Here is a 27,618-nt window from a genome sequence, read left to right as displayed (position 1 = left end):
AAAAGTTGTTGCGAATTTATACTAATAATTATTACAAGTAGCATCTCCTAATGTATTTAAAACCAGTATTATAAGTAGGTATTCAAATGAATAAAAAATATTGGGCATTCCACGGATAGTGAAGGTTTTAATCGTTTTTCTTATTAGCGTAATAGCCATTTAAATATTTTAGCATTTTTTTTTTAATTCACTAATCAAAGGTCACTCATTATCATACCCTCTAGTTTAATGATCATGTAGGTAAGCCTTTGCTTGAAAAGTTCCATGGTTCAAAAAATTCGAGTAGATAGGTAGGTATACCTACTTCTCTTCTCTACATAGTATATAATAAAGTCGCTTCCCGCGTCTGTATGTATGTATATATGTATGAACGCGTAAATCTTTTAAACTACGCAACGGATTTAATGCGGTTTTCACCAATAGATAGAGTGATTCAAGAGGAAGGTTTGTAGCTATAGTTTAATTCTCAAAAAATTAGAGGTACCTAGAGAAATTGAAATGATGTGAATTAGGTCGGAAAAAAATCCTCTCATTTGAGAGTTTCCGAGGCAATGACACCTCAATGACACCACATTAGTAATCTACGTTGCACCCATGCGAAGCCGGGGCGGATCGCTAGTATTTTATAAAATTAGCGCTACTTTTACGCTTTACAGTAAAAATATAACTTGGTAAATATATCTGTATATCTGTACATTAAAAGGAATCTGAATAGGTACCTACAATCCTGCACGTCAGAAAGATTGGATTTTATTCACTTTGACCAAAAAATGAATTAACTTCATATTAATTACCGACAGGATTATTAACTTAATGATTTAACGAAATTTAGTACAGGGATAGCTTGCATCCCGGAGACGGACATACAATGCTATACATTTTGTCCCTGAAAATAAAAGAGTTATCACGGGCTTTTTGATTTATCTAAGTCCACTCAGAGTCGTATAGGCATCATCCACCTAATTATCAACTAATCAATAAAATAAATACTTACCTACTTAATTATTACTAATTCCATTTATATTAAGTATTAGCTTGTTATTAGTTAAGTTATGTACTCAAAATACATACATATATACATATATGAGACCCATTTTTACATAACTATACTACTTTATGTAAAAATGGGTCTCTAAAATGACGGTATATGATGGTATATTTTTATTTCTGCTGACGTTAAAATGACGTCATTTCGATGTTAATGAGACATGGTTCCGGCGCAATAGCAATTTGCGGGACTTTTACCTAGTAACTTCGCTATTTAGCTTTCGTACCAGAAAGCTAAATCGCTTGGCGGTACTTTTTTCCCAGCAGGTGGTAACTAGCCACATCCAAAAACTCCCGCCAGACTAGAACTACGGACGATTTAGTATTTCTCAAATGACCCCTGCCGGGTATCGAACTCGGTGCCTCCCACTTGTAAGAGCACACCGCTCAGCCAGGGAGGCCACTTACCACTGGGCCAGGGAGGTCAAGAAATTAAACACCTATACGCTCCACTGTAAAATTTACTTTTGCGAGATTTTCAATTATTTTACCTTCCTTACATGTTTTTACAGAAAAATACACTGCCCACAATTTTTATAGTGCACTAAGTAAGTATAATTAGAAGATTTCAATCAAATTCAGTTCAGATATTTTCGCAAGCCATTGTCGACGTGCTAAGCGCAATGGGAAACTTACATTTGATTAGAACTTCCATGATTTAATTTTAAAAAGCAGGACATATAAAAGTCTCAATGAGGAAGTTTCAGGGACAGCATCAATAAAATTTTCATAGATGTCTCTTGAATATTTCGCATAGGTCGTCACGAAAGAGGAAAATACTATCTATGCCACAGATCTAAGACTGACATAAGAATATGTCCATAGGTTAAATAGTTACTCTTTATTCTTCATATCATTATGTCATTGATTGACACGACCTAAAGCATAGATCATAATAAGTATAGATACTTATAGGTAGATATTATTTTTCGCCTTTAGTAGTGGTAATATATTCAGTGCCATCTATGAAAATTTTCTCGAACGTTGCCTGGAAACCTTCTCATTGAAAATAATTTATTTGCTGATTGAAAGGAATTATTGCTGGATGTCAAACACTAAATCAATCTCAATTTTTTTAGCTGAGCATAACGTACAACAGAAACTATATAAAACGAAAGAAGCAACTGCACGGTATCCATAACGACTCAACCCTCTAGAAACATCAAGTTTTTCTGTCTGATGTAAAGTTGCTAATTTTGACTGTTTTAAAATAAAAGTAGCGGGCAAACGAGCTGGCGTGTCACCTAATGTTAAGTGATTACCGCCAACTTTAAACATTTTCAGCACCAGAGGAACCGCCAATGCGTTGCAGGCCTTTCATAAATTTGTTGATCCGCCCCTTGAATAACCCCATGTTGTAATACGTGGTGTTAGAATCTAAACGGCAAAATTTACAGTAAGTATATAGCAATATAATTTATGTAACAATTTAAGTAAGAACTGCACTATTTATTTTAGGCAACTGAAAGCTCAGCCGATTCCACACAATCAATTGGGTATTTGACTACATCAAAAATAAATTATTTCTCAGTGATTATTAAATAGAGGATCTCCCAAAATACGTATAATCCACGTACTTTGTTAGTTTTAAGTTTTAATTAATAACCGTTTGAAATTATCGATTAAACTAAAAAAGTACGTCATTATGATGTGAGGTCACATTCCAGTACTTCATAGAATATCGCATACTAAGTGCGCGTTTTGACGTTTGATAAAAAGTTACTAATTTGACTAGTTGTCAAATACCGTATTTTACTACACTATCTTTTAGGAAAGCACAGTCGATTCCACGCAATAAATGTTTGCAAATTGAGTCCTAGAAGTACGGGAAAGTGTCGTATTCCTACATTTACATAGCAATGCTTTACTTTGTGAAATATGGAATTTCGATTTGAAGATAGGAAAATAGTTTTATATGAATTTTAATTTTTATATGAATGTTTTAATGCTCTAATAACCAAAATGTCGCAACTGGTAGTTTGTAAGTACTTAACACGAAGGTAACTAAATAGTTTATTCAAAGCGCGCTCCATACATACGTAGTTTTGTAAACTGTACATTTTTAAAGAACTCTGGAAAACCACAGACACTTATTAATTTCTAGAATGTATCTACACATTGAATTTCATCATGATCAACCCATCGCCGGCTCACTACAGACCACGGGTCTCCTCTCAGAGTGAGAAGGGTTTTGGTCATAGTCATATAGTCATAGGGGTTTAGTCATACCACGCTGGCCAAGTGCGGATTGGCAGACTTCACACACCTTTGAGAACATCATGGAGAACTTTCAGGCATGCAGGTTTCCTCACGATGTTTTCCTTCACCGTTAAAGCAAGTGACATTTAATTACTTAAAACGCACATAACTCCGAAAAGTTAGAGGTGCATGCCCGGGATTGAACCCCCGACCTCCGATTAGAAGGTGGACGTCCTAACCACTAGGCTATCACAGCTTTTTTCATTGAATTTGATTGGTTAACACTCAAATGAGAAGTTCCGGTACGATGTCGCGTAGAAACCTATAAGGCCCACCCCTTATCGGGTTCTACGCGTTTAGTAAAACTGTCCATACCTACCTTACCTAAGTCAGACCATCTTAGACTGAATGATCACTTCCCCACCACCAGGCGAGATTGACAGTCAATGGTAACTTGTACCTAATCGAATTAAAAAAGCCATAATTATTTTAATTGAGAATTTGTTAGCCATTTTTCTCACGCAGTTGCTACAAAGATGTCGAATGGAACATCTCAATTCGAAATTAACGACTAAATTGTATAAGTCGTAATTGTAAAGTATACAATTATACGGTTAGTTCGCATAAAATCGCAATAAAACGACTCAAGTGTTGCAGCTCTAAGATTCTTACTCAAGGCAGAATGAAACCATCTTATACTGATAATAATAATATAGAATGTACCTACCTCCTGTCTGTACATATTGGTATAATGGTATTACATCACAAAAAAATTATGAAAATGTATTCATGAATTTTCAAATTAAGATACATAACTAATCAAGTGGGGTATCATAATATAAAAGGGCTTTGTACAGGCATTCTAAAACAGACTTTTATTTATTTTTATGCATACCTATCCACTTATAATATTATTTGATTTATTGTGCAAAATGTCGAAAAAATACCGTTCCTTCCCCACCTTATATCCGATGTTTACCAATCGAAAAATCTGAAATTATTACCGTCAATAGAATATTTATGTATATTTCACAGAAAAAATATAACTAACGCTCTGTCATAGTGTTTTTGATAATTACAATAAACCTCGACAAACAAAGTTTTACGGTTCATTAACAAAAGTGATTCTTGTCGTTTTACTTCTTCTGTAGTACGGAACCCTCGAAACATAAATCCCGGCTGAAAACCAGCGCTGTATGCTCTTGTGTATGTAGCATGTACAAGACACACCATAGCATTATGCTGAGCTGGAATCTTTTTTGTGCCACACATGACTGTTTGTGGCGGTTGCCACAATTGCAACTAGATGGCGCTGTTCAATCGATAACATTTCATGACGTAGTCCCGAACAAATGTACCGCCGACAGTACTCGCACTAACGGAGTTTTCTGCAATCTGGACTATTTAATTATCTCGACCCAGCTGGCGCCATCGAGCACAAGCAACCGCTCGGTGGGAGATCTCCCTTTTTGGTACGGTGGAGCCTGCACACCGCTCCCGTAGAACTTTATTCCGGCGCTTCTTCTGCTTGAGGAATTTTGTCTTTAGTGCTCCGGGACAACCAACCCTTAGGTATAACAATGTTATGTGTGGCACAATTTACAAATTAACCAACGTTTTCCTTTCTTTATGTAAAAGAAAATACACGGACAAAGTCGCAAGCAAGTCAAATATTATGTGATTATATTATCTTAGCAAAGTTAGGCATCTACTGAGATCTATAGGCCCTGTGTTTTATTAATTGAACAGAATGTAAACATATTGTGTCAAGGAGCTTATAATGTCATACTGGTTCTTTGACCTTAATATAATAAATAGAACAAATTGCTTTTATGGCATAGAGGTCAGAGAAAACAATGATTTAATTATTTATCATGCATTATTCCAGCATAATAGATTATGCAATATGCATATTAGAATATAGATCGCTACCGGTCACTTAGATCGGTAAAATCAATATATTAATCCATAACAAGTAGGTATAACCATACCAATATTAAGAGCCTCAATAGCTCAACCGGTAAAGGAGTGGACTGAAAACAGAAAGGTCGACGGTTCAAACCCCGCCCGTTGCACTATTGTCGTACCTACTCCTAGCACAAGCCTGACGCTTAGTTGGAGAGGAAAGGGGAATATTAGTCATTTAACATGGCTAATATTCTTTAAATATATATATATATATTATAAATGCGAAAGTGTGTCGATCTGTTTGCTACCTACTTTTTAAATTCAGATAAGAGTTAGCCCTTGACTGCAATCTCACCTGGTTGTAAGTGATGATGCAGTCTAAGATGAAAGTGATAGCGGTTTTGTAATGCATTGCCTCTGTCGTGGAGACCGACAAAACGTCACGTCTAGGTATGAGTGACAGAGACAACACCCTACAAAGCCGAAATCTTATTCTAAAGATCGATGTACATTATTTTCTGCCGCGTACTATAATAAGCTTTTTGATTGAAAAATGTATAAAAATAAAATCCATACTAATATTATAAATGTGAAAGTGTGTCTGTTTGTCCGTCCGTCTGCCTGTCTGTCTGTCTGCTAGCTTTTCACGGCCCATCCGTTTAACCGATTTTGTCAAAATTTGGTATAACGATAGCTTGTATCCTGGGGAAGGACATAGGTTACGTTTTATCCCGGAAAATCAAACAGTTCCCAGGGATTTTAAGAATCGAAACTCACGCGAACGATAAGTCGCGGCCGCGGGCATCACCTGGTAGGTATATAGGTACCTAAGTCTTTTCTACCTACATGAGGATTTCTTTTTAGGGTTCCGTACCTCAAAAGGAAAAACGGAACCCTTATAGGATCACTTTGTTGTCTGTCTGTCTGTCTGTCCATCTGTCTGTCAAGAAACCTACAGGGTACTTCCCGTTGACCTAGAATCATGAAATTTGGCAGGTAGGTAGATCTTATAGCTGAAATTTGGGGAAAATCTGAAAACCGTGATTTTAGGGTTGGATCACACAAAAAAATCAAATTGTGGTCATGAACTAATAATTAGTATTTTCAACTTTCGAAGTGAGTGACTATATCAAGTGGGGTATCATATGAAAGGTCTTCACCTGTACATTCTAAAACAGATTTTTATTTATTTTTATGCATCATAGTTTTGGAATTATCGTGCAAAATGTCGAAAAAATACGACTGTAGTACGGAACTCTCATTGCGCGAGCCTGACTCGCACTTGGCCGGTTTTTTTTATCTTAATCTTTCGTGGTACAACTACAACGTGATAAACATTAGGTAAGTAACTAAGATGGGGTCGTGACTTCTTTATGGCCACTTTAAATGCAAAAATAGTAGGTACCTACCAGTCGTGGAAAACGATTTTTTTAGATTTCATTTAGATCTTTATACCTACTTACTTAATTTCATAATACTGTTACGTTAATTTGCTGTGATAGCCTAGTGGTTAGGACCTCCTACTCGGAGATTGGGGGTTCGATCCCGGGCATGCACCTCTAACTTTTTGGAGTTATGTGCGTTTTTAGGGTTCCGTACCTCAAAAGGAAAACGGAACCCTTATAGGATCACTTTGTTGTCTGTCTGTCTGTCTGTCTATCTGTATGTCTGTCTGTCTGTCTGTCTGTCTGTCTGTCTGTCTGTCTGTCTGTCTGTCTGTCTGTCTGTCTGTCTGTCTGTCTGTTTGTCTGTCTGTCTGTCTGTCTGTCTGTCTGTCTGTCTGTCTGTCTGTCTGTCTGTCTGTCTGTCTGTCTGTCTGTCTGTCTGTCTGTCTGTCTGTCTGTCTGTCTGTCTGTCTGTCTGTCAAGAAACCTACAGGGTACTTCCCGTTGACCTAGAATCATGAAATTTGGCAGGTAGGTAGATCTTATAGCTGGCATTTGGGGAAAAATCTGAAAACCGTGAATTTAGGGTTAGATCACACAAAAAAAATTAAATTGTGGTCATGAACTAATAATTAGTATTTTCAACTTACGGAGTGAGTGACTATATCAAGTGGGGTATCATATGAAAGGTCTTCATCTGTACATTCTAAAACAGATTTTTATTTATTTTTATGCATCATAGTTTTTAAATTATCGTGCAAAATGTCGAAAAAATACGACTGTAGTACGGAACCCTCATTGTGCGAGCCTGACTCGCACTTGGCCGGTTTTTTATTATTTTTATTATTGTGAAATTAAAATTAATTTTTTAGTCTTTTATCCGCCACCATATCATATAAATTCCTGTAAGGTGCTAGTTTTATTAGGTACAAACTAATAATTTATTGGCGTCATGAAATGAAAACAAAGCTCGCGCGTGGCTTGCACAATCAAGTCATGCGCGGCTCAGGGTTTAGGCGTGCTGTCTGCATTCTGAACGTCCCTTTCGCATTCTTCAGCTTATTTACGAGTTACGACTCCAACTAACACATATTTTTTTTAATAAGAATATTAGCCATGTTAAATGACTAATATTCCCCTTTCCTCTCCAACGAAGCGTCAGGCTTGTGCTAGGAGTAGATACGACAATAGTGCAACGGGCGGGGTTTGAACCGTTGACCTTTCGGTTATCAGTCCTGTTAGTTATTTGAACTAACACCGAAGACCCGATAGGCAGATCTTCTAATTTTTAGGTTCGGAGAAGGAACAATGAAACAACGTACTTCAGCGGAGAGTTTGTGTGTATGTAACGGTTTATTTTGACATTTCTTATATAGGTACAATTTTTAACCATAGACTAATTTTAGGCATAATCTACATAATAGTTCCGATAGGCCGCGAACGCACTGTCAACTTAATAAGAAGCGTTGACAAGTCCACACCTTTACCCGTTGAGCTATTGAGGCTTTTAATATTGGTATGGGTATACCTACTTGTTATGGATTAATATATTGATTTGAAATGATTGCAACGATTCTGTTGCTGATTACGAACAAACTACTGTCAGGTTTTGCGTGTACTAAAACTAAGGTTTTATATTTTTTCGTAAGTTCGTTGTGTTCAATAGACGACGTGACTTTTGCAATTTCTGAAATGAACATTTGACATGACTGGTTAAAAGCTCACGGCATTTGCTCACGGTTGGAATTATTATATCAAAACCTTTTACATAACATTTCCTATACCTAAACTATTATACTTGTAAATTCTAACAACATCCAGTTCTAATATTACGAAACCTTGGCATTTCATTTTTAGTTCATTTTCCATAATTTCAGTATATTTTATTATTATCGCGAAAATCTCGTAACGACTTGTTTAACTGGTTTATAATTTTTGTACATAACTGACAAATATTGTCATATATTATTACATACTTATATAATATCATACTTTGTCTATAATTAAACAAAACACGTTGAAAACAAATATTATAGTTATTATTACAATTAAATTTTACTATTAATATTGTTTTATTTTACTTTTAATTTAGATTTAAGATTTTTAAAATATTCAATATATATTATATTCAATCTATTTGAAACAATGAAATTTTTTTTTTAAATTTTCAGTTCAGTTTTAATTTCCCTAGATTTACTTAAATGTAAAAATCCTAACAAGTAATAATATTAAATCCTTTAAAGAATCATATTTTAATATTATTATAGTGGTCTAATAAATATTCTAGAGCTATTATTGATTTCATGCATGACTAGGTTATTCAAGCCCAGTTTTTCGTAAATTATTCACAATTAGCTTATGCTCGAAGATTTCTAAATAAAAAATACACAAAAGAAATACTTAAGAAAAAGATTTTTCTTAAAATCGGTCAAGTGCGAGTCGGACTCGCACGCTAAGGTACATTACCATCGTACAAGAAATCACACTTTTTTTTCATGTTGGCCATTTAAATAAATATTATTTATTGTTATCGCCGCAATGGAAATAGGTACATCAAAATTTCAACTCTCTGCCTATTACGGTTAACGAGATACAGCCCGCTGACAAACAGACAGACGGACGGACAGCGGAGGCTTAGTAATAGGGTCCCGATAGCACTTTTCGAGTACGGAACCCTGATAAGGAAAAGATTTATTTTCTCTGTTTTTGTGTGCATTATTCAGTGATTCAGGTAAGCGTTATAATCATGTGTTATAAATAAAATATAGGCAGAGCTAATGAAGCGTAAATACTAAATACTATCTGATTTCACACTTTTTCTCTTATAGAAAGATTTTATTATAAACTAGACGATGCCCGCGACTCCGTCCGCGTGGAGGATTTAGGTTTTATAAATCCCGTGGGAACTGTTTGATTTTCGGGGATAAAAACTTGCGCCTATAACCGTCTCCAGGATGCAAGTATCTCCGTACCAAATAGACTGATGATACCCGCGACTTTATCACGTGGATTTAGGTTTTTAAAATCCCATGGGAACTGTTTTATTTGCTCGGACAAAAGAAGCCTGTGTACGTCTCCGGGTTGTAAGCTATTTCTGTACCTTCATCAATATCGGTTATTTATTAAACGGAATGACCATGAAAAGCAAGCAGACAGACATACAGCAGGAATATTGTACATCAACCGTCAGAAAGAGATAGCGGTTTCGTAGAGCGTTGTCTCTGTCGTTGAGACCGACAAAACGTCACATAGGTATGAGTGACAGAGACAACGCTCTACAAAGCCGAAATCTTTTATTAGCTGTATCCAGGAATTGAATTCGGAGGGGGTTTTATCAGGGCCTCAACCGAATCTTTTTGGGGTAATTATCTGGTTACTGAAATTTTACCTTACAATTTGACAGGGAGACAGAAATAAAATTGCGAGCGAAGCGAGCACGATATTTGTGATATAACATTCACAATAAAACAAAATAGGTAAATGTAAGATTACTGTCAAAATAATCAGCTACAATAAAAGTGCGAGCGAAGCGAGCACAAAATTCTTGGCTTAATATTCAGAAAACCCCCAAACCATGGCTACGACCATGTGTACGGATAGACAGACACACTTTTGAATTTGTAATATTAGCATGGATTATTATGGATAAATATTATGAATAACAACGCATTAATAAAGAAGACCGTATGAGAGGCTAAAATTAGAAATTGCGGCGACCACTTTCCACGATACGCAACGATTGTTCCGAGATGAGATGACGAGATAATTTACATTCGCTTCCTCGTACAATGCGCAGCTAGAAAGCTGTATCGGAAATGATATTGGAATTCATTTAACTATGCAACAATTAGGTACAAATGATTAGGTACAACTAATGATAGTATAGACGTAATGACTTTAAACCTTATAGTGGTTTTTCGCTGTATCCCAAATACTTACAGTCCTATAATAATATGAACAAAACCGCGAGTGCGAGTCAGACTCGCGCACTGAGGGTTCCGTACTACGGTCGTATTTTTTTGACATTTTGCACGATAAATCAAAAACATAAAATGCATAGATAAAAATAAATAAAAATCTGTTTTAAAATGTACAAGTAAAGCCCTTTCATATGATACCCCACATATTACATTGAAAGTTGAAAACACTAATTTTATTTGTTCATGAACACATTTTAGTTTTTTTTTTGTGATGTAATCACAAGTTCACTTTCAGATTTTTGCCTTACGTGTGCAGACAGACAGACAGAAAACAAAGTGATCCTATAAGGGTTCTTTTTCCTTGAGGTACGGAACCCTAAAAATCGTCACCGTTCCATTAATAGGTATATATATATATATACCTATCAATGGAACCATTAGCCTAGTGGTTAAGACGTCGGACTCATGTTCAGGTGGTCGGCAGCTCGATGCCAGGCTCGTCCTCTAACTTTTCGGAGTCATGAGATAACTATTATTACTTTATTATAAACTAGGATAAACATAATGACGTACGCTGAAAAAAATATTAAAATCCAACAAAGATTTACAAAGTTACAGGCATTTTAATTTTGGAGTGGGAGGGTCTTCTATCCCTTTCTCGCAAAGCGAAAATTTGTATGAAACCGCACGAAGCTACTATGGCATTACTAAGGTGTGACGTCAAAATGCTATATCGCTATCTCTGTCTAATTAGAAATATTGAAATGCTTATAACTTTCTTGTTATTTGATCGATTTAATTAGTTTTTTCAGTTTACGTCATTATTTTTATCCCATTTTTTAATAAAGTAATAAAAAAATAGGAGTCAAATACCCAATTTAAATTGGTCACATGATTTAATGGTGAAGGCAACATCGTGAGGAAACCCGCATGAATGAGAGTTCTCAAAGGTTGTGAAGTCTGCCAATCTTCCCTTGGCGAGCGTAGTGTTCATAATATTTTCAAACATGCTTATGTCAAAGAGGAAATCTACAAGACGTGATCAAAGGATTAAACACTAAATATTTATGAAAGCGTTACAAAATCCTTAATATAAATAAACGTTACGTAAATGTTATTGTAAATTATTGTAAACACGTAAATTATTATTTTATCTTTTAAATAAAATCTAATGAATATTTCAATAATAAATTAGGTAATTAAATGATTATTCGAATCGTGTCTATGTTTGAAATTGATACTTAATTATTATATTAAATAAATAAACAACGTATAGGATGATTTGTTTATTTTTTACATAATATTATGTTTAAACTTGGGTTAACTTTAAAAAAACTCTATTCTAAGCTATCCAAACGAAACTGTAGATAATTTAGTTCTTTCAATAAAAAATTTTTACAAAAAAAATAAAAACCGACTTCGATACACAAACACTAAAAATTGAAAAATAATTTAATTTATTACCGAATATCTTATGTATACAAGAGTTAATATAGTTCCATAATAATACTTTTTGGTGCCGGTGCCAATTAGCTTTAGCTGCGCGAATCGTCTAGACTTCATATTTTTATGAGACTCCACAATGGCACCTCATTGGCACCGACCCCAAAAAATATTATTATGGAACTATATTAACTCTTGTATACATAAGATATTCGGTAATAAATTAAATTATTTTTCAATTTTTAGTGTTTGTGTATCGAAGTCGGTTTTTATTTTTTTTGTAAAAAAATTTTATTTCACAATTTTTAGTGGCCCCATGGAATTATGCTATGACTGGTTAAAAATCTACTGTTTACTAAGCTTATACACTGATCGCGAGCAATTTACTCTTATCCGTTGAGGAGTTCCAGTATCTATCTTCGAAGATGTTCATCAGATCTTCACCAAATTTAAATGGGACCAACTTTGAAGTATACCCTTTCAAAAAAAAAAAAAATTTTCAAAATCGGTCCAGGCGTCTTCGAGTAATCGGGGAACATACAAAAAAAAAAAAAAAAAAAAAGATTCCGACGAATTGAGAACCTCGTTAAAAAAGCAAATTTCTCTTTTAAAACGCTTACTGTAAATCTTTTATCGATAAAAAATTGTTCGATTAGCATAAAAACCTTTATTTTCTATTCAAATATCTTCCAAAAACGCATACCTACTGTGAATGATTCGACACGATTTTAAGTGAAATTATTTTGTTAGCAACTGCTTTGACCGTTATTTGCTTACCGCAATGTGTTTTTAGAGAATGTTTTTACAATGTCAATTGATTGAACCATGGCGTTAAACGATGCCACGGCGATTAGTTTCAAAAACTACTGTAGGTACATCAAAATTCGATGGGTTCCCAATTTGAGCTGTGCGTTGATTCAGTCAGTCACCTTTTCCTTTAATAGTGGTAGATGCCATCCATCTGACGGTTCAAAAATAATTTTAAAAGTTAAATTGAATAAAAATTATTTTTATTTTATTTTAATACTAGCTTATGCTCGCGACTTCGTCCGCGTGGACTACACAAATTTCAAAACCCTATTTCACCCCCTTAGGGGTTGAATTTTCAAAAATCCTTTCTTAGCGGACGCCTACGTCATAATAGCTATCTGCATACCAAATTTCAGCCCGATCCGTCCAGTAGTTTGAGCTGTGCGTTGATAGATCAGTCAGTCAGTCAGTCAGTCAGTCACCTTTTCCTTATATGTATTTATTAAGAATTAAGAATTAAGAAGACTAGCGACCCGCCCCTGCCTCGCATGGATGCAATGTAGATACTAATGTGGTGTCAGTGAGGAGTGATTAATAATCCATACTTCCATACTAATATTAATGCGACCAACAACGCCGTCGCCTCCGTCTCGTTTTGTTGCGCGTAATATTTGTTAATTTTCGATGGAAGCTTGATTTCTTCAGACATTTTGTTTAAATATCGTCATATTTCAACAAATTAACACAAACCAATATAAACTATATCTATAAACCTTCATCTTGAATTACTCTATCTATTGGTGAAAACCGCATTAAAATCCGTTGCGTGGTTTTAAAGATCTACGCGTTCATATATACATACATACGTACAGACAGCGGGAAGTGACTTTATTTTATACTATGTAGAGATATTTAGACTATTACTGGCTACATAATAGGTATATTTAACTATTATGTTTGAGAACAAAACACGGTTTTATCAATACCATCTCAGTTGGAAACTGGTCCAACCGCCACAGTAATGTCTCTGTACGTCAATTGTGTAAGTCTGAAAGTTATCTGCGGTGTGACTCCACTGTATACACAGTTCTCATAGGCCTATCTCTGCGAGATAACACTGGCACTGTGAAAGGAAGACACACAATGCGGGCCAAAAGCTAACTCCTTCTTTATCAGTTCGAGAACTTCCAGATAAGGTGACACTACATCACACGTGATTACATTCCATAAACAATGGCACCGATTCTAAGCACAACCTAATTTTAGAGTATTCGCACCCTCTTCTTACTATTGTAATATGAAAAGGACAGAAGCAGTTTGACATTTCTAAATTTAATTTTTAGATGGTAAAACCCGTGATTTTAGCACGCACTCGCGAACCTACTGTTTAAATTTGTATTGTGCACTAAAATTTAGAGTCTTTAAATGTGAAAGTCATGTTCCGTTCCTTTTTTAGCATTAGTAAAAAGAAAAGGATGCAGATACTCTAAATTTAGTTTAGAGAGAGACTAGAGAATCGGGGCCAGTTTTAGTAAATTTCTTAAACTTGTGTAAAGGCAAGTCTTAAATTTATGCTCCTAAAAAAATATATGATACAGTCGACTATGTAAATAATAAAAAAGCCTGTAGGGCGATTGTCTAAAACCTGCATCAATCATTATTAAAATCTCAATTGTTCTGATTGGCTGAATTTGTGCGATTCATGTTGCAGCAATGCATTGTGGCCAATAGTGAGCGAGCATTAACCAATCAGAGATGATTGCGATCGTGACATTGTAGCTGTCAAACAACCGCGGTAGGGCCACTGGATTTGACTCGCTCCAGCAATACACGGGGCTGCAATTGCTTGTACAGTAGGTATGGTATAATAATATTGTAAACATAACCACAAATTCACGGTTTTCAGATTTTTCCCCGAATGTCTGCTATAAGACCTACCTACCTAGTACCTACCTACCTACCTACCTGCCAAATTTCATGATTCTAGATCAACGGGAAGTACCCTGCAAGTTTCTCGACAGACCGACAGACAGACGGACAACAGAGTGATCCTATAAGGGTTCCGTTTTTCCTTATGAGATACGGAACCCTAAAAATAGTGGACTTTACGTATTTTGGAAGACCCTCTATTTAATAATCACTGAGAAATAATTTATTATTGACATATTACGCACTCATCCGATCCGCGTCCGTGAAAATCCTTAAATGACATCCAACTTCAAAACGCGTCCGCAATCGCATTTTTCATACAATTTTTTTTTGGATACTGCAAGTAAACTGTCAACTATCAATATATTTGGTCCACATCGATCCTTTATAGACTGTCTCCATGAACCGTGCTAGGAAAACTATATTTTGACATTGATGCAGTCATTAAATGATTGATGCAGGTGATTCGTAATCGAGCCGCGGATTCGGATCGGATGCAGTGCGTAATCGCCCTTATAGTGTATCTTTAATAGTCAAAGTCAAAATCAAAGTCAAATGATTTATTCAAAATAGGTAATTAATAAAATTCAAAATAGGCTTTTTGATGGTCAGATGTTAGATTTCTAAGATATAGTGGTGATAATTATTACGCAAACTTAAAACTAAAGCTACGTCTATCTGTGACTCTACCACCGCACAGGTTTGGAATGCAGATTCTACTAAGAATAAAAATAAAATAAATTAGTCTATTTCAGAGCGATGACATTTATATAATTACAGTTATACACGACTATAGATAACAATGTTCCCGTTCTTCGCGGTCGGTGACGATCTTAGAGCGTGTGAACTGCAGTGAATACCGAATTATTCGCCGACTTGACAAACAGAACATAACGCCTTCAAGAGTGGAAAAATTTGGAAATTCTAGGTACATTTTTTAAAATAATTTTTCATAAACAGGTGGATCGTAGGTGTGTATTATATTTACATTGATGAATACAAAAGTATTACATTGATATAGCTAGAGATTAGTAGAGTCCTGACTCCTGACATAGATACCTAAGCCGACTAGCACCATTACTGAAGAGTTAAACTGGATTCAGGCAGCGAAGACCGTACGCCTAGAAGTCCCTACAAGAGACATTCAAGTTATCCCTTGACTGCAATCTCACCTGGTGGTAAGTGACGATGCAGTCTAAGATGGAAGCGGACTAACCTGGAAGGGGTATGAAAATTTCATCAAACCCCTTTGGTTTGTACACGGCATCGTACTGGAACGCTTAATCGTTAGGCGCCACGGGTTTGTCGGTAGAGTGGTAACTAGCCTCCCACCAGACCAGACCAGAGAAAGTTAAGAAATCATAAAATCCCAAATTTCCCCTGCTGGGAATCGAACCCGGTACCTACCACTAATTAGACCACAGCGCTCACCACTGCGCCAGGGAGGTCGTTAAATGATAATGATGATGATGATGAATTACGAGCCTCCATAGGTCAACCGGTAAAGGAGTGGACTGAAAACCGAAAGGTCGACGGTTCAAACCCCGCCCGTTGCACTATTGTCGTACCTACTCCTAGCACAAGCCTGACGCTTTTGGAGAGGAAAGGGGAATATTAGTCATTTAACATGGCTAATACTCTTTAAAAAAAAACAATTCAGCCAACCTGAAACCCGACAAAACTTCGAGAATTGTTGTCATCTGAACTTTTTCTCAGATTCAAAGACACCGTGAAATAATAGATCACTTTAGCAGTCAGTCGAAAGTCATGGTTTTGAAGCCTACTTAAATAATTTCGGGTAGGTAATTATTATGTTGTTGACAAAACTATACGCATGTGAGCAGACTCGCTTTGTTGCACAGCGAAATTGTTTTGAACTTTCGTTCGGTATAATTTTTGGATAAAATATTTTTAAGTTAAAGTACCTACTATTATTATTGCCAGCTTACCCTCAACCCAAAAGAGACATCCAACCCTTCCCTGAAGACCAAAGTCGTCTTCGTCGTCGTAGTCGTCCGACAAAAGACGCCTTAAGCACGTCCTTAACGATCCCGACGATCAAATTATGACCGACAATTCTCCCTATACCGTAGGGCTACACAGCTCAACCTTATTACAGCGTCTTCGCCGGCGAAGACGATGTCCCCGATTTCTAACGTCACCCGAACGTGGACTCACGCCACGGCCTCGGGGGCGTACAGACTAACCAATATAGTCCAACAAATCCACCCATCCCAACGCCATCCTAAGCCGTGGTCCGAGCCTCACATGAGGCGCCTTTAGGAGGACGTTCCCCCCGACCTCTCAAATTATTTCTTCGAGTCCTAGGGTTCACCCCCAGGCGGAGCTTCGCGCTCGCCACCCTCCCCGGTGACGCTGTAGCGGCCAGTAGAGCATACGCAGCATAGTCAATCCGAAACAACATAAAAGCACTCGACCAGCAGTGGACGTCTATAGATTGACACAACGACGACTTCATCCGCGTGGACTACCCTAACCCGTGGAAATTTCAAATCCCTATTTCACCCCCTTAGGAGTAGAATTTTTAATAATCTTTTCTTAGTGGATGCCAACGTCATAAGAACTATCTGCATGCCAAATTTCAGCCCGATCCGTCCAGTAGTTTGAGCTGTGCGTTCGTAGATCAGTCAGTCAGTCAGTCAGTCACCTTTTTCATACGTTTTTATATATTTAGATTCTTGTGAAATTTTAATTTGGCTTAGATCTTGTCAAGCGCTAAAACGTCAAAGAAAAATAGATTAGCGATCATGATGATGAGGCTGCGTGTCCACGAGGCGTGTGATCGCGGTTCGGAAGAGCGAGAAAACGTCGCATTCCTATTAGCGATTAAAGCTGCGCGTACACCGAGCCAAAAGAAGAAAATAATGACCAAGTCAAAGTCAAATCATTTATTCAAATTGTACACTATCTGAATGTCAAGTGCTGAGTTTGCAATACGATATTTGCAATACACTAAAAAAAATACGTAAACGTAAAACTAAAGCTACGAGTGTTCCAAACGTCTAAGATAATAATCACTTATAATACCACAAGAGCTTCAAAATTATCGGGTATTTCCCGATAGGTTCGTTGCAAACAAATGAAGGAGTCAAGTTTTTCAGGTTAAAAACTTCCTGAAAAACTTGACGACTTTATTTGTTTGCAGGGAACCTTGAGGGAAATGCCAGATAATTTTGAAACTCGTGTGGTATTCGGGGGATTATTTTTCCGTCCCAAATGTCGGCTAAAATCTCCAATTTTCACAATTGAATTCAACCTGTCAGTTTGACGTGTGGACTTCAACTACCAGAGAAAATTTTCAAAAAATTATCAGTATAATACCATGTAGGTTGTACCACGTGACGTCGAATGGTGCAATTCTATTGGTCGACATTTGGGTCGGAAAAATAATCATTGATATTCAAAGAAAAGTTGATAACTAACCGATAAAACGGCTAGGATAATTTTTTAAATTATTTCAGGACTAGCTAGCTAGTGGATTTAGGTTTTTAAAATCCCGTGAAAACTCGTTGATCTTTCTTGATAAGAAATAGCCTACAGTACCTGGTAGGAAATATTTTACATCAACCTCTCCTATACATAAACTTAATATTGTATATAAATTCTATTAATTAAAAAAAAATAGCAAACTGAGTGTGCCACAAGCTTCACATTGCACATCTGCAACTGAGCAAGTGTCATTGACCGCAGATTAACTGCATAAGGAAACCTGTTCACGGCACGTCATACTTGTAGCCAGTTACATAATTATTCAGCCGTGGCGACTTTTTGTCGCGGATGACGATCTAGCGTCCAGTTATGCGAAAAAAATAGGATAATCGTTATTCTATACTAGATGATGCTCGCGACTTCGTCCGAGCGGAATAAGGTTTTTAAAAATCCCGTAGAATTTCTTTGCTTTTCCGTGACAAAATGTAGGTTTATGTCCGTCCCCGGGATGCAAGCTATCTCTGCAATAAATTCGTGAAACAGGTAACAGGCTGAGATAGACACACTTTCGCATTTATTAGGCACTAGATGATGACCGCGACTTCGTCCGCGTGAAGTTAGTTTTTTTTTAAATCCCGTGGAAACTCTTTGATTTTTCGGGATAAAAAGTATGCCTATGTTACTCTCCAGGTCTTTATCTACACCCATGCAAAAAATCATGTCAATCCGTTGCACTGTTGCAACGTGATTGAAGGACAAACCAACAAACAAACCCACTTTCGCATTTATAATAAGGGTACTGTTTTAAATCCCATAGTAACTATAAGTGTCGACTTGTGACACTTGTTGACATGCCTTTGTCTATATCCTGTTCATCGAAACGAGCTAATAGGGGAATAATAAAAGCTACTTGTTTACCTTTTTATTCAGTTTAGGAAAAATAGATTAGCCAACAATATTCGAACATTTCGCAAAACAGGTTTAAGTAAATTATGGAGATAATGCATAAAGGTCCTAATTAAACAATTTTATAAGTAATTTAGATAAGAGTAAATTTATTTGCCTCAACTAGTCGTTAGCTTGAGTAATCTCCGTCCATGTTACCTCACAATATGACCGAATATCCATCTTCGATTGTTATCTTCAGGCCTTGGCCACTTTGCATCTTCAACTTGGTAGGAACATTCTTTAGTTGTTAACAGGTTCATGCTTGACCCACAGTAGACACTCCGTACAACCGAACTGGTTTTAATTACCTGTTACTACTACCGGTATACCGGCCTGTCCGCACACTGCGTTTGCGTGTTTTGGGTAACATTGAAGTACAAATCAGTACATCAGTACCCTTATCATCAGTAGTTCAGTACCCTTATAATAATAAATGCGAAAGTGTGTTTGTTTGTTGATTTATTGGTTTGTTGGTTTGTCCTTCAATCACGTAATTCATTTCGATTGACGAAATACCAATATCATAATGAAACAAAGTTTTAATCAATATTTGAATTCGATTCGGTCTATTAATGTCTCGATTCCTATTAATATCGATTCTTGCTAAATAAATAAGCAAATAAGGAAATACCTACTGTGGCATCTATTAGCTTATTAGCAATCTTGGGTGCGTTTAAGACCTACCTACCTGCCAAATTTCAGGATACTAGGTCAACGGGAAGTACCCTGTAGGTTTCTTGACAGACAGATAAAGAACGAAGTGATCCTATAAGCGTTCCTTTTTTCCTTTTGAAGTACGGAACCCTAAAAAACGAGTTGAATTTTGCGAAAATTTTAGATCAGAATGCACAAACGAGGTCGTTGGGTAGGGCCTAATTAAAGCCCATAAGGACTCTGGGCGAACTTTGCGTACTTAGTTATTGAATTGAATTTAAATTTCAATGCACCTGTACTTATTTATGTTACCATTTATTATAGAAACTAGTATTTTCGTGAACTAGTTTTAAGGACTAGATTGTTAAGCTAGAGCCTAATCTAAGCCTAAGAAAATTACTATATGAGACCTAGTTTTACTTTAGAGCTAGCGCGCACCACGGTAAACCGTACGTTTTTTCCCGCAAAATCTGTGAACTATAGAATTATATGGAGGCGCGCGCACTGCGTAATCAATTCCGCAATGGATTTTGATACATCTAATTTCAAATTTACGGATTTTGAAAATTCTTTGGTGCTTGGCGATCGGGGGTGTCCGGCTATTGGGCGTTTATAGGTGGTGGTCTGTGTTTTGTATATCTACCGCTCAGCGCTCTGAATACGAGCTGTTTAGGGCAATGGTGACAACGGAAATGCTATTAAAAAAGATAGTGTTTGATATGTTTTCAATACTTACTTGATATTTTATACCGATACGTACATCCAAATATTAAGTATACCAACATTTTCCATAAAGATAGATATGTAGGTATATCAAAAAATATATCGATGTGTCGATACATTTTTTCAACAATACACTCGCAATGCAATTCGCAGCGCTGTCGACGTGCGTTCATAAAACGCACGTGAAAATTTCGCCATGTGAAAAGGCCCTATCAAGAACAGCTGATATTTATCTATAGGTAGGTACCTACCTACCGTATAACTGTGCAATTTTGTATATAAAAGTAAATATTCGTTAAATATTCACGCGAAACTAATTCAGGTTAACCTGGTCCAGTTATTTGTTAGTAGTTTCGTAAATCGCTAGCCTATTAGTAAAGTGTTTACCTTGGTAACAATCGCTGCATTCCATCGATCTAGAAAATTTATTCCAATATTTTGTAACAATTTTGCATTTTCTAAGTGGCATTGAATTTTTTTTCGCTTACCTAGTTACAGTACCTACCACGTTTTTAGGGTTCCGTACCTCAAAGAAAATTGAACCCTTATAGGATCACTTTGTTGTCTGTCTGTCTATCTGTAAAGAAAACCTATAGGGTAGTAGGTAGGTACTTCCCGTCTAGAATCATGAAATTTGGCCGGTAGGTATTTTGTAGTTACATCCTAAAAAAATTAAAATTTGTTCACGAAAAAATTAATTTACTAAACTCAATATATTATAGATGGTGCAGTGCGTCATTAGCTAGTTGGTACGCGACAGGTCAAGATGGCAATCGGGGAAGGAACGCGCCGCACACCCGCACAGCTCCCGCGCTAAGCCGGTGCAGGTGAGCGCGAGTGACGTGCGGGTGTGCGGAGTGTCTCCCCGCCTCAAACCCCGATTGCCATCTCGACCAGTCGCGGACTATAACTGGCCCTGGCCGTGACTAGTGAAGGTAGTAGAAACAATGATTGATGTGCACGCACAATACACTTGTGGTAAAAACATGTTCAAATATAATATAACACTAGCTGATGCCCGCGACTTCATCCGCGTGGACTTAGATTTTTAAAAATCCCGTGGGAACTCTTTGATTTTCATGGATAATTTTTTTTTTTTTTTTTTTAAAGAATATTAGCCATGTTAAATGACTCATATTCCCCTTTCCTCTCCAACTAAGCGTCAAGCTTGTGCTAGGAGTAGGTACGACAATAGTGCAACGGGCGGGGTTTGAACCGTCGACCTTTCGGTTTTCAGTCCACTCCTTTACCCGTTGAGCTATTGAGGCTCGTAATTCAATATAATAAGCTTATGTCACTCTCCCGGTCTTTACCTATACCTACCCATGCAAAAAATCACGTCAATCCGTTGCACCATTGCGACGTGATTGAAGGACAAACCAACAAACAAACACACTTTCACATTTATAATAAGGGTACTGATGATTAATAAAATGGGTGACAAGGTCGACAATTCAATATCGAGCTGGCAATCGGGATGGGGACACCCCGCATACCCGCACAGCCCCCGCGCTAACCCGGTGCGGGATAGCGCGGGTGACGTGCGAGTGTGCGGGGCATCCCCCCGCCTCATACCCCGATTGCCATCTCGACCTGTCGCGTACATACTTATAAGTTATCTATAACAAATTTAAAAGCTTCCCTGTCTCTTACAGACTGACAGATCTATTAGCGGACAGTGCCACCAACTTATCTGTTCATGTAGGCAAAATTGGTATTAAAGCCGCGTCAGCTGCCATTTAAAAATCCACGTGGGTGAAGCCGCGAGTATCAGCTTGAGCTGTCAAATCCCGTGACTTTAGCTGCCAATCGCGAGCCTATTATTTAAATTTGTAGAGCGCACTAAAATTTAGAGTCCTTAAATGTAAAATTCATGTTCTGTATTTTTTTAGAAATATTAAAAAGAAAAAGATGCAGATACCTACTCTAAATTTAGTTTAGAGAATGACAACAGAATCGACGTCAGTATCTACTGAATCAATTAATCTACAAACCTTTAGTTGACACGATTGTCAAAGGCACAGGCTTTCCTGCCAAAGCCGGTTCATTTTCTCTCCATATACTAACCGTATTCAATGCATTGGTCACAGTATGTTTTAGTTTTTGTGACCATTTATTATACAAAGGGGGCATTGAATTGGTACGTACCTATGGCATTGCAAAACCGACATACAAATAGGATCATAGAAGTTATTAGAACGCATTTTTGGTATGGAGTAGCTTTGCGCGCGTTGATTTCTTTCAAATATTTATTACGGTTTTCAGCTTTAGATTGAGCTAGTATTCTGTATTACAAATAATTCATCAGACTACTTGCCCGGAAAAAAATCAGATTTTGAATAAGACTGTTGTCATTTGATTTTGAAGTCCTTATAAGACAGCTATGTCCAGCTGTGGACGTTGCTGGTTGCTGATGATAACTTGCGCTGATGCTTTTTGTGCAACATCCTAAAGCATTAAGCCACAGAGGTGCAGACAGTACAGAAAGATAGTGCCGAGTAAACATTTAGGACGTAACTGTTACAACAGTTACATACAGCGAGTCGCAGGGAGCCGCTGGATTCAGGCGGCGCAAGATCGTGGTGTATGGAAGTCCCTACAAGAGACCTATGTCCATCTGTGGACGGGTATCGGTTGCTGATGATGACTTGCGCTAAGGCTCTTTGTGCAACACCCTAAAGCACTAACTGTCGTACTCAGAGTCGCTAATCGTTACTTAATATTGAGTTAAAACGAGACAGATTTATGTGAGAGATATAGCTCTGTCTCGTTTTAGCTAAACTTAAGTAACGATTAAGCGACTCTGAGTACGGCAGTTAGTCACAGACTGCAGACAGTACAGAAAGATAGTACCGTGTAAACAATTAGGGCGTAACTGTTACGACAGTTTACATACGAGCGAGTCACTCAGTGCGACAGTAATTAGACAAACAAAAAGCTAATTATTAGGTTCCTTATGTAACATCCAGATAACAGATTTAGATCGGTTACGCACTGTATCCGTTCCGAATCCGTTAAAATACGTTCCGAAGTTGAAGAACTATTTTACGCACTAGTCCGACTAATGTTGTATAGAAGCAGGCGTTACTCTGCGGAAATCCATGATATACAATGAACCAAAAGCTTAATTTGTCATAATCCGCTGAAACAGTTTGAATCTGTATGGTGCAAGATGCAGCATGCGGCATGCACCACCCGCCCTCCCACTGCTAAACATGCAGGGAAAAGCAGCCACCACGCAGCACCACACAAATCCCAAATTGATCGTCCGAATCGATGATTGCGTCAAGTGTGTTTTGGGATTTGTGTGGTGCTGCGTGGTGGTGGTGCATATTGCAGGCAACCAGCTGGTTCTTCTCGGTAGGATCTAAGACATTCTGAACCATGGATGATGATTCAAAAGTACCTACTTGTAAAAGTTTAATTGAATGGGGAACATATTTTGATTTGATTTAATAAAATTATATTATTTATTTATGCTTTTAGATTCAAAAAGGGATAGACAATAGAGCCTCAATAGCTCAACAGGTAAAGGAGTGGACTGAAAACAGAAAGGTCGACGGTTCAAACCCCGCCCGTTGCACTATTGTCGTACCTACTCCTAGCACAAGCTTTACGCTTAGTTGGAGGGGAAAGGGGATAATTAGTCATTTAACATGGCTAATATTCTTTAAAAAAAAAAAAAACTTAAATCTAAATTAAAAGTTTTACTTTTTTTTAAAAAACGTTATATAAATCTAAAAACTCATCGAGACAACCGCAGCGAGGCATTGTACCCAAGATGCTGGCAGCATTACCCCTGGATGGCCAAACTAATTCTTTGACCAAGGTAGCTGCCAGGTTTAATAAATACAAACATACATAGACTGCTAAAATCATAACCCTTCCTTTTGGCTTTGCCGTAGTCGGTTAATGTAGGAACTCTACATGGGAATTAGATAATGCAGGATGAATAGACAACTATTTATTTTCTCATGTCTTACCGTGTAATGTGTTTGAAATTATGTGTGATCTAATTTCTTTTTGTATTCATTCTTAGGTGTTATTATGAAGTTTGTGTACCTAAGTATATATGTAATTGTGTCACTTTACTTTTTTGCTTTCTTTATTAGATACACTTTATACACTGTTGTGCCTCGAATCCAGTTAAGTATATCTATTCAATATAGCGTATTTTTAATTAATCACAGATACGGATACCAATATAAAGTACTTACCTCTTCTTATCTTTTTAGGGTTCCGTACCTCAAAAGGAAAAACGGAACCCTTATAGGATCACTTTGTTGTCTGTCTGTCTGTCTGTCTGTCTGTCCGTCTGTCAAGAAACCTACAGGGTACTTCCCGTTGACCTAGAATCATGAAATTTGGCAGGTAGGTAGATCTTATAGCTGACATTTGGGGAAAAATCTGAAAACCGTGAATTTAGGGTTAGATCACACAAAAAAAATTAAATTGTGGTCATGAACTAATAATTAGTATTTTCAACTTTCGAAGTGAGTGACTATATCAAGTGGGGTATCATATGAAAGGTCTTCACCTGTACATTCAAAAACAGATTTTTATTTATTTTTATGCATCATAGTTTTTGAATTATCGTGCAAAATGTCACAAAAATAAGACTGTAGTACGGAACCCTCATTGCGCGAGCCTGACTCGCACTTGGCCGGTTTTTTTTTTCATTATAAATATCTATCTATCGGCCGAAGAATCTATTACCTACGCGTAAAATCTAACTCCCAACGCGTCATTTTAACTTTTTGTGTCAAATTTCATGTTAAAAGTACGATTTTAGTCTTTATTTTAAAGGTGAACCGTACTTTGAACCAGTTCACCCATATAAAGGTAAAATGGCGCGTGAGGTGTCATTTTGTACGGACTAAATCTACATTATGTAATTTGGCGGTACGTTATACGGAAACATAGTTTTTCGTCAAAAAGACCATTTTCTTATAGCAATGTGATTTTAGAAACTTCTAAGCTTTCTCGGTTCAGTACAAATACAAAACGTTGACACACCAGCTTGCGTGATAAAGTACCCATTTGTATTTCTGTTACACTTGAGTGAATTGTTGAAACTGCACCAGTTTCCACACTAGGTAAACTAATTTATTTTTAAATGACAAACATTTGCTTTTTAGATTTTGTAATAGAGAGAGAGAGAGAGAGCCCGCGAGGGCCAGACCTTCTTTATTTTATAAAAGCTGAAAGTTTCTCTACGTACTGTCCCCAACACTGGAGGGAACGATTTATTAAACTTAAACTTTAATTTATTAAAGTGCGTGTCTGGCAGGAATCCATGACGTGATTTCTAATAGGTACTATTCAGAAAAAAATATAAAAAAACTAGCTTATGCCCGCGACTTCGCTCGCGTGGACTACACAAATCTCAAACCCCAATTGTACCCCCTTAGGGGTTGAATTTTCAAAAATCCTTTCTTAGCAGATGGCTACGTCACAGTAGCTAAGTACATGCCAAATTTCAGCCCGATCTGTCCAGTAGTTTGAGCTGTGCGTTGATAGATCTGTCAGTCAGTCACCTTTTCGTTTTATATGTTTAGCTAACAATGCGGTGGGTTCCCAGGTCATTCCGCAAAATAAAACTTAGCTTAGTAAAAGTTATATAGGTATAGATTCATGCAGAAAGCTTATTATAACTCTAAACATCTCAATAGGTCAATGATTTATGGAGCGGACTGGAATTAGAAAATTTGTAAGTTCTTATCCCAATTTTCATTCTCTCAAAGGATTTCAAAGGGTTCAATTCAAGGATAGGTATATAGAGTATAGACGGAAGTCGAGGGGCATCAACTACTTTTAAATTACCTATATGCAGTAAGGAAATCGCTATAGAATTAGGCGATACTAAAAAAACGTAAGTTCATTACAATGCCATATTCCAAAACAAAGAGTGACCTTGAAATATGAGGTCATATTTCTTCAAGTTAATAGTGATCGTGAAGATGCGCTGATATATTTAGGCACAATTCAGATTCATCATGATTAACCTATCGCTGGTCCAATAATGAGCACGGCTCTCCTCAGAATGAGAAGGGTTTAGGTTTGTCACGCTGGCCCAGTGCGGATTGGCAGACTACACACACCTTTGAGCACATTATTGCTGGGAATGCAGGTTACCTTGTTCCAATATTTTCCTTCGCCGTTAAAGCAAGTGATACTTAATGACTTAAAAGCCGTGAAGAGCTAGCAGACAGACAGACACACTTTCGCATTTTGGATTGTAATATTATTATGAACATTTTATCAGTAAATGCACTAACATCAAGATAATAGTGCAATTACATCTCGCACCCATTCAAGCCATTTTCATTATTTCGACCCTGTGTGTTTGCACGCATGGCAAAAAATATTATATTCTTGTAATTTCATGGCAAAAGATCATCTTAATGACAATCATTAGACTGCGTTATGCGGCATGCTAGCATGTTATGTAGAAAAACTGTATAATAGTATAACTGTATAATCTATGTTCTAAGATCTTATTTAGTAAGATGAAAATTATAAAAAAATATTTAAGGCGATATGCGTCCCAAAAGCGGCGTTGAGACACATTTCGGATGTTCAAAGAATCAAGTTTTGACCTCAAAAACTACAAATATGTTTATTTATTTTTTAATATAATAAAAGTTAAAGATATTCTTTAGTGAATTACGAGAGCCAAAACACAATTGCCACAATATGACTCGATATAAAATAATCGCGAAATTTCCCCAAAATACGCATTTTTTGCGCAAACTGCGCAAGGAAGGTCTGGCTCTCTCTACCTTTTTTGACGGAATTCAGTAGGTACATCCCGGTGTCCCGGGGAAGGACATAGGCTACTTCTTATCCCGGAAAATTAAAGGGATTCCCACGGGATTTTTAAAAAACCTAAATCCATGCGGTTGAAGTTGCGGGTAGTCTAGTTTTACGTATAAAAGAAGATAATAATATAAAAACTACGAACTTTAGATTATTATGTACCTGTCAAAGAGAGGTAGCAACCATAAAGTTTATCTCAATGTATATAACGGGTATTTATTTTTTAAGGTTCCGTACCTCAAAAGGAAAAACGGAACCCTTATAGGATCACTTTGTTGTCTGTCTGTCTGTCCGTCTGTCTGTCGAGAAACCTACAGGGTACTTCCCGTTGACCTAAAAAAATCTAAAAACCGTGAATTTGCATCACAAAAAAAAATTCAAAAACAATTAGTATTTTCAATTTTCGAAGTAAGATAACTATATCAAGTGGGGTATCATATGAA

General features: G+C 36.9%; 1 protein-coding gene across 1 annotated transcript in view; it reads left to right on the top strand.

The window, feature by feature from the left end:
• Positions 1-27,618, top strand: part of LOC117992020 (A disintegrin and metalloproteinase with thrombospondin motifs adt-1-like) — a 46,475-nt gene that overhangs the window by 198 nt on the left and 18,659 nt on the right. The gene's annotated exons all lie outside the window — the stretch shown is intronic.

This window comes from Maniola hyperantus, chromosome 20 (assembly GCF_902806685.2).
Source record: "Maniola hyperantus chromosome 20, iAphHyp1.2, whole genome shotgun sequence".
Classification (NCBI taxonomy): Eukaryota; Metazoa; Arthropoda; class Insecta; order Lepidoptera; family Nymphalidae; genus Maniola; species Maniola hyperantus.
Note: the sequence above shows the minus strand (reverse complement) of the source record. Positions and strands in the feature narration are given on the sequence as shown.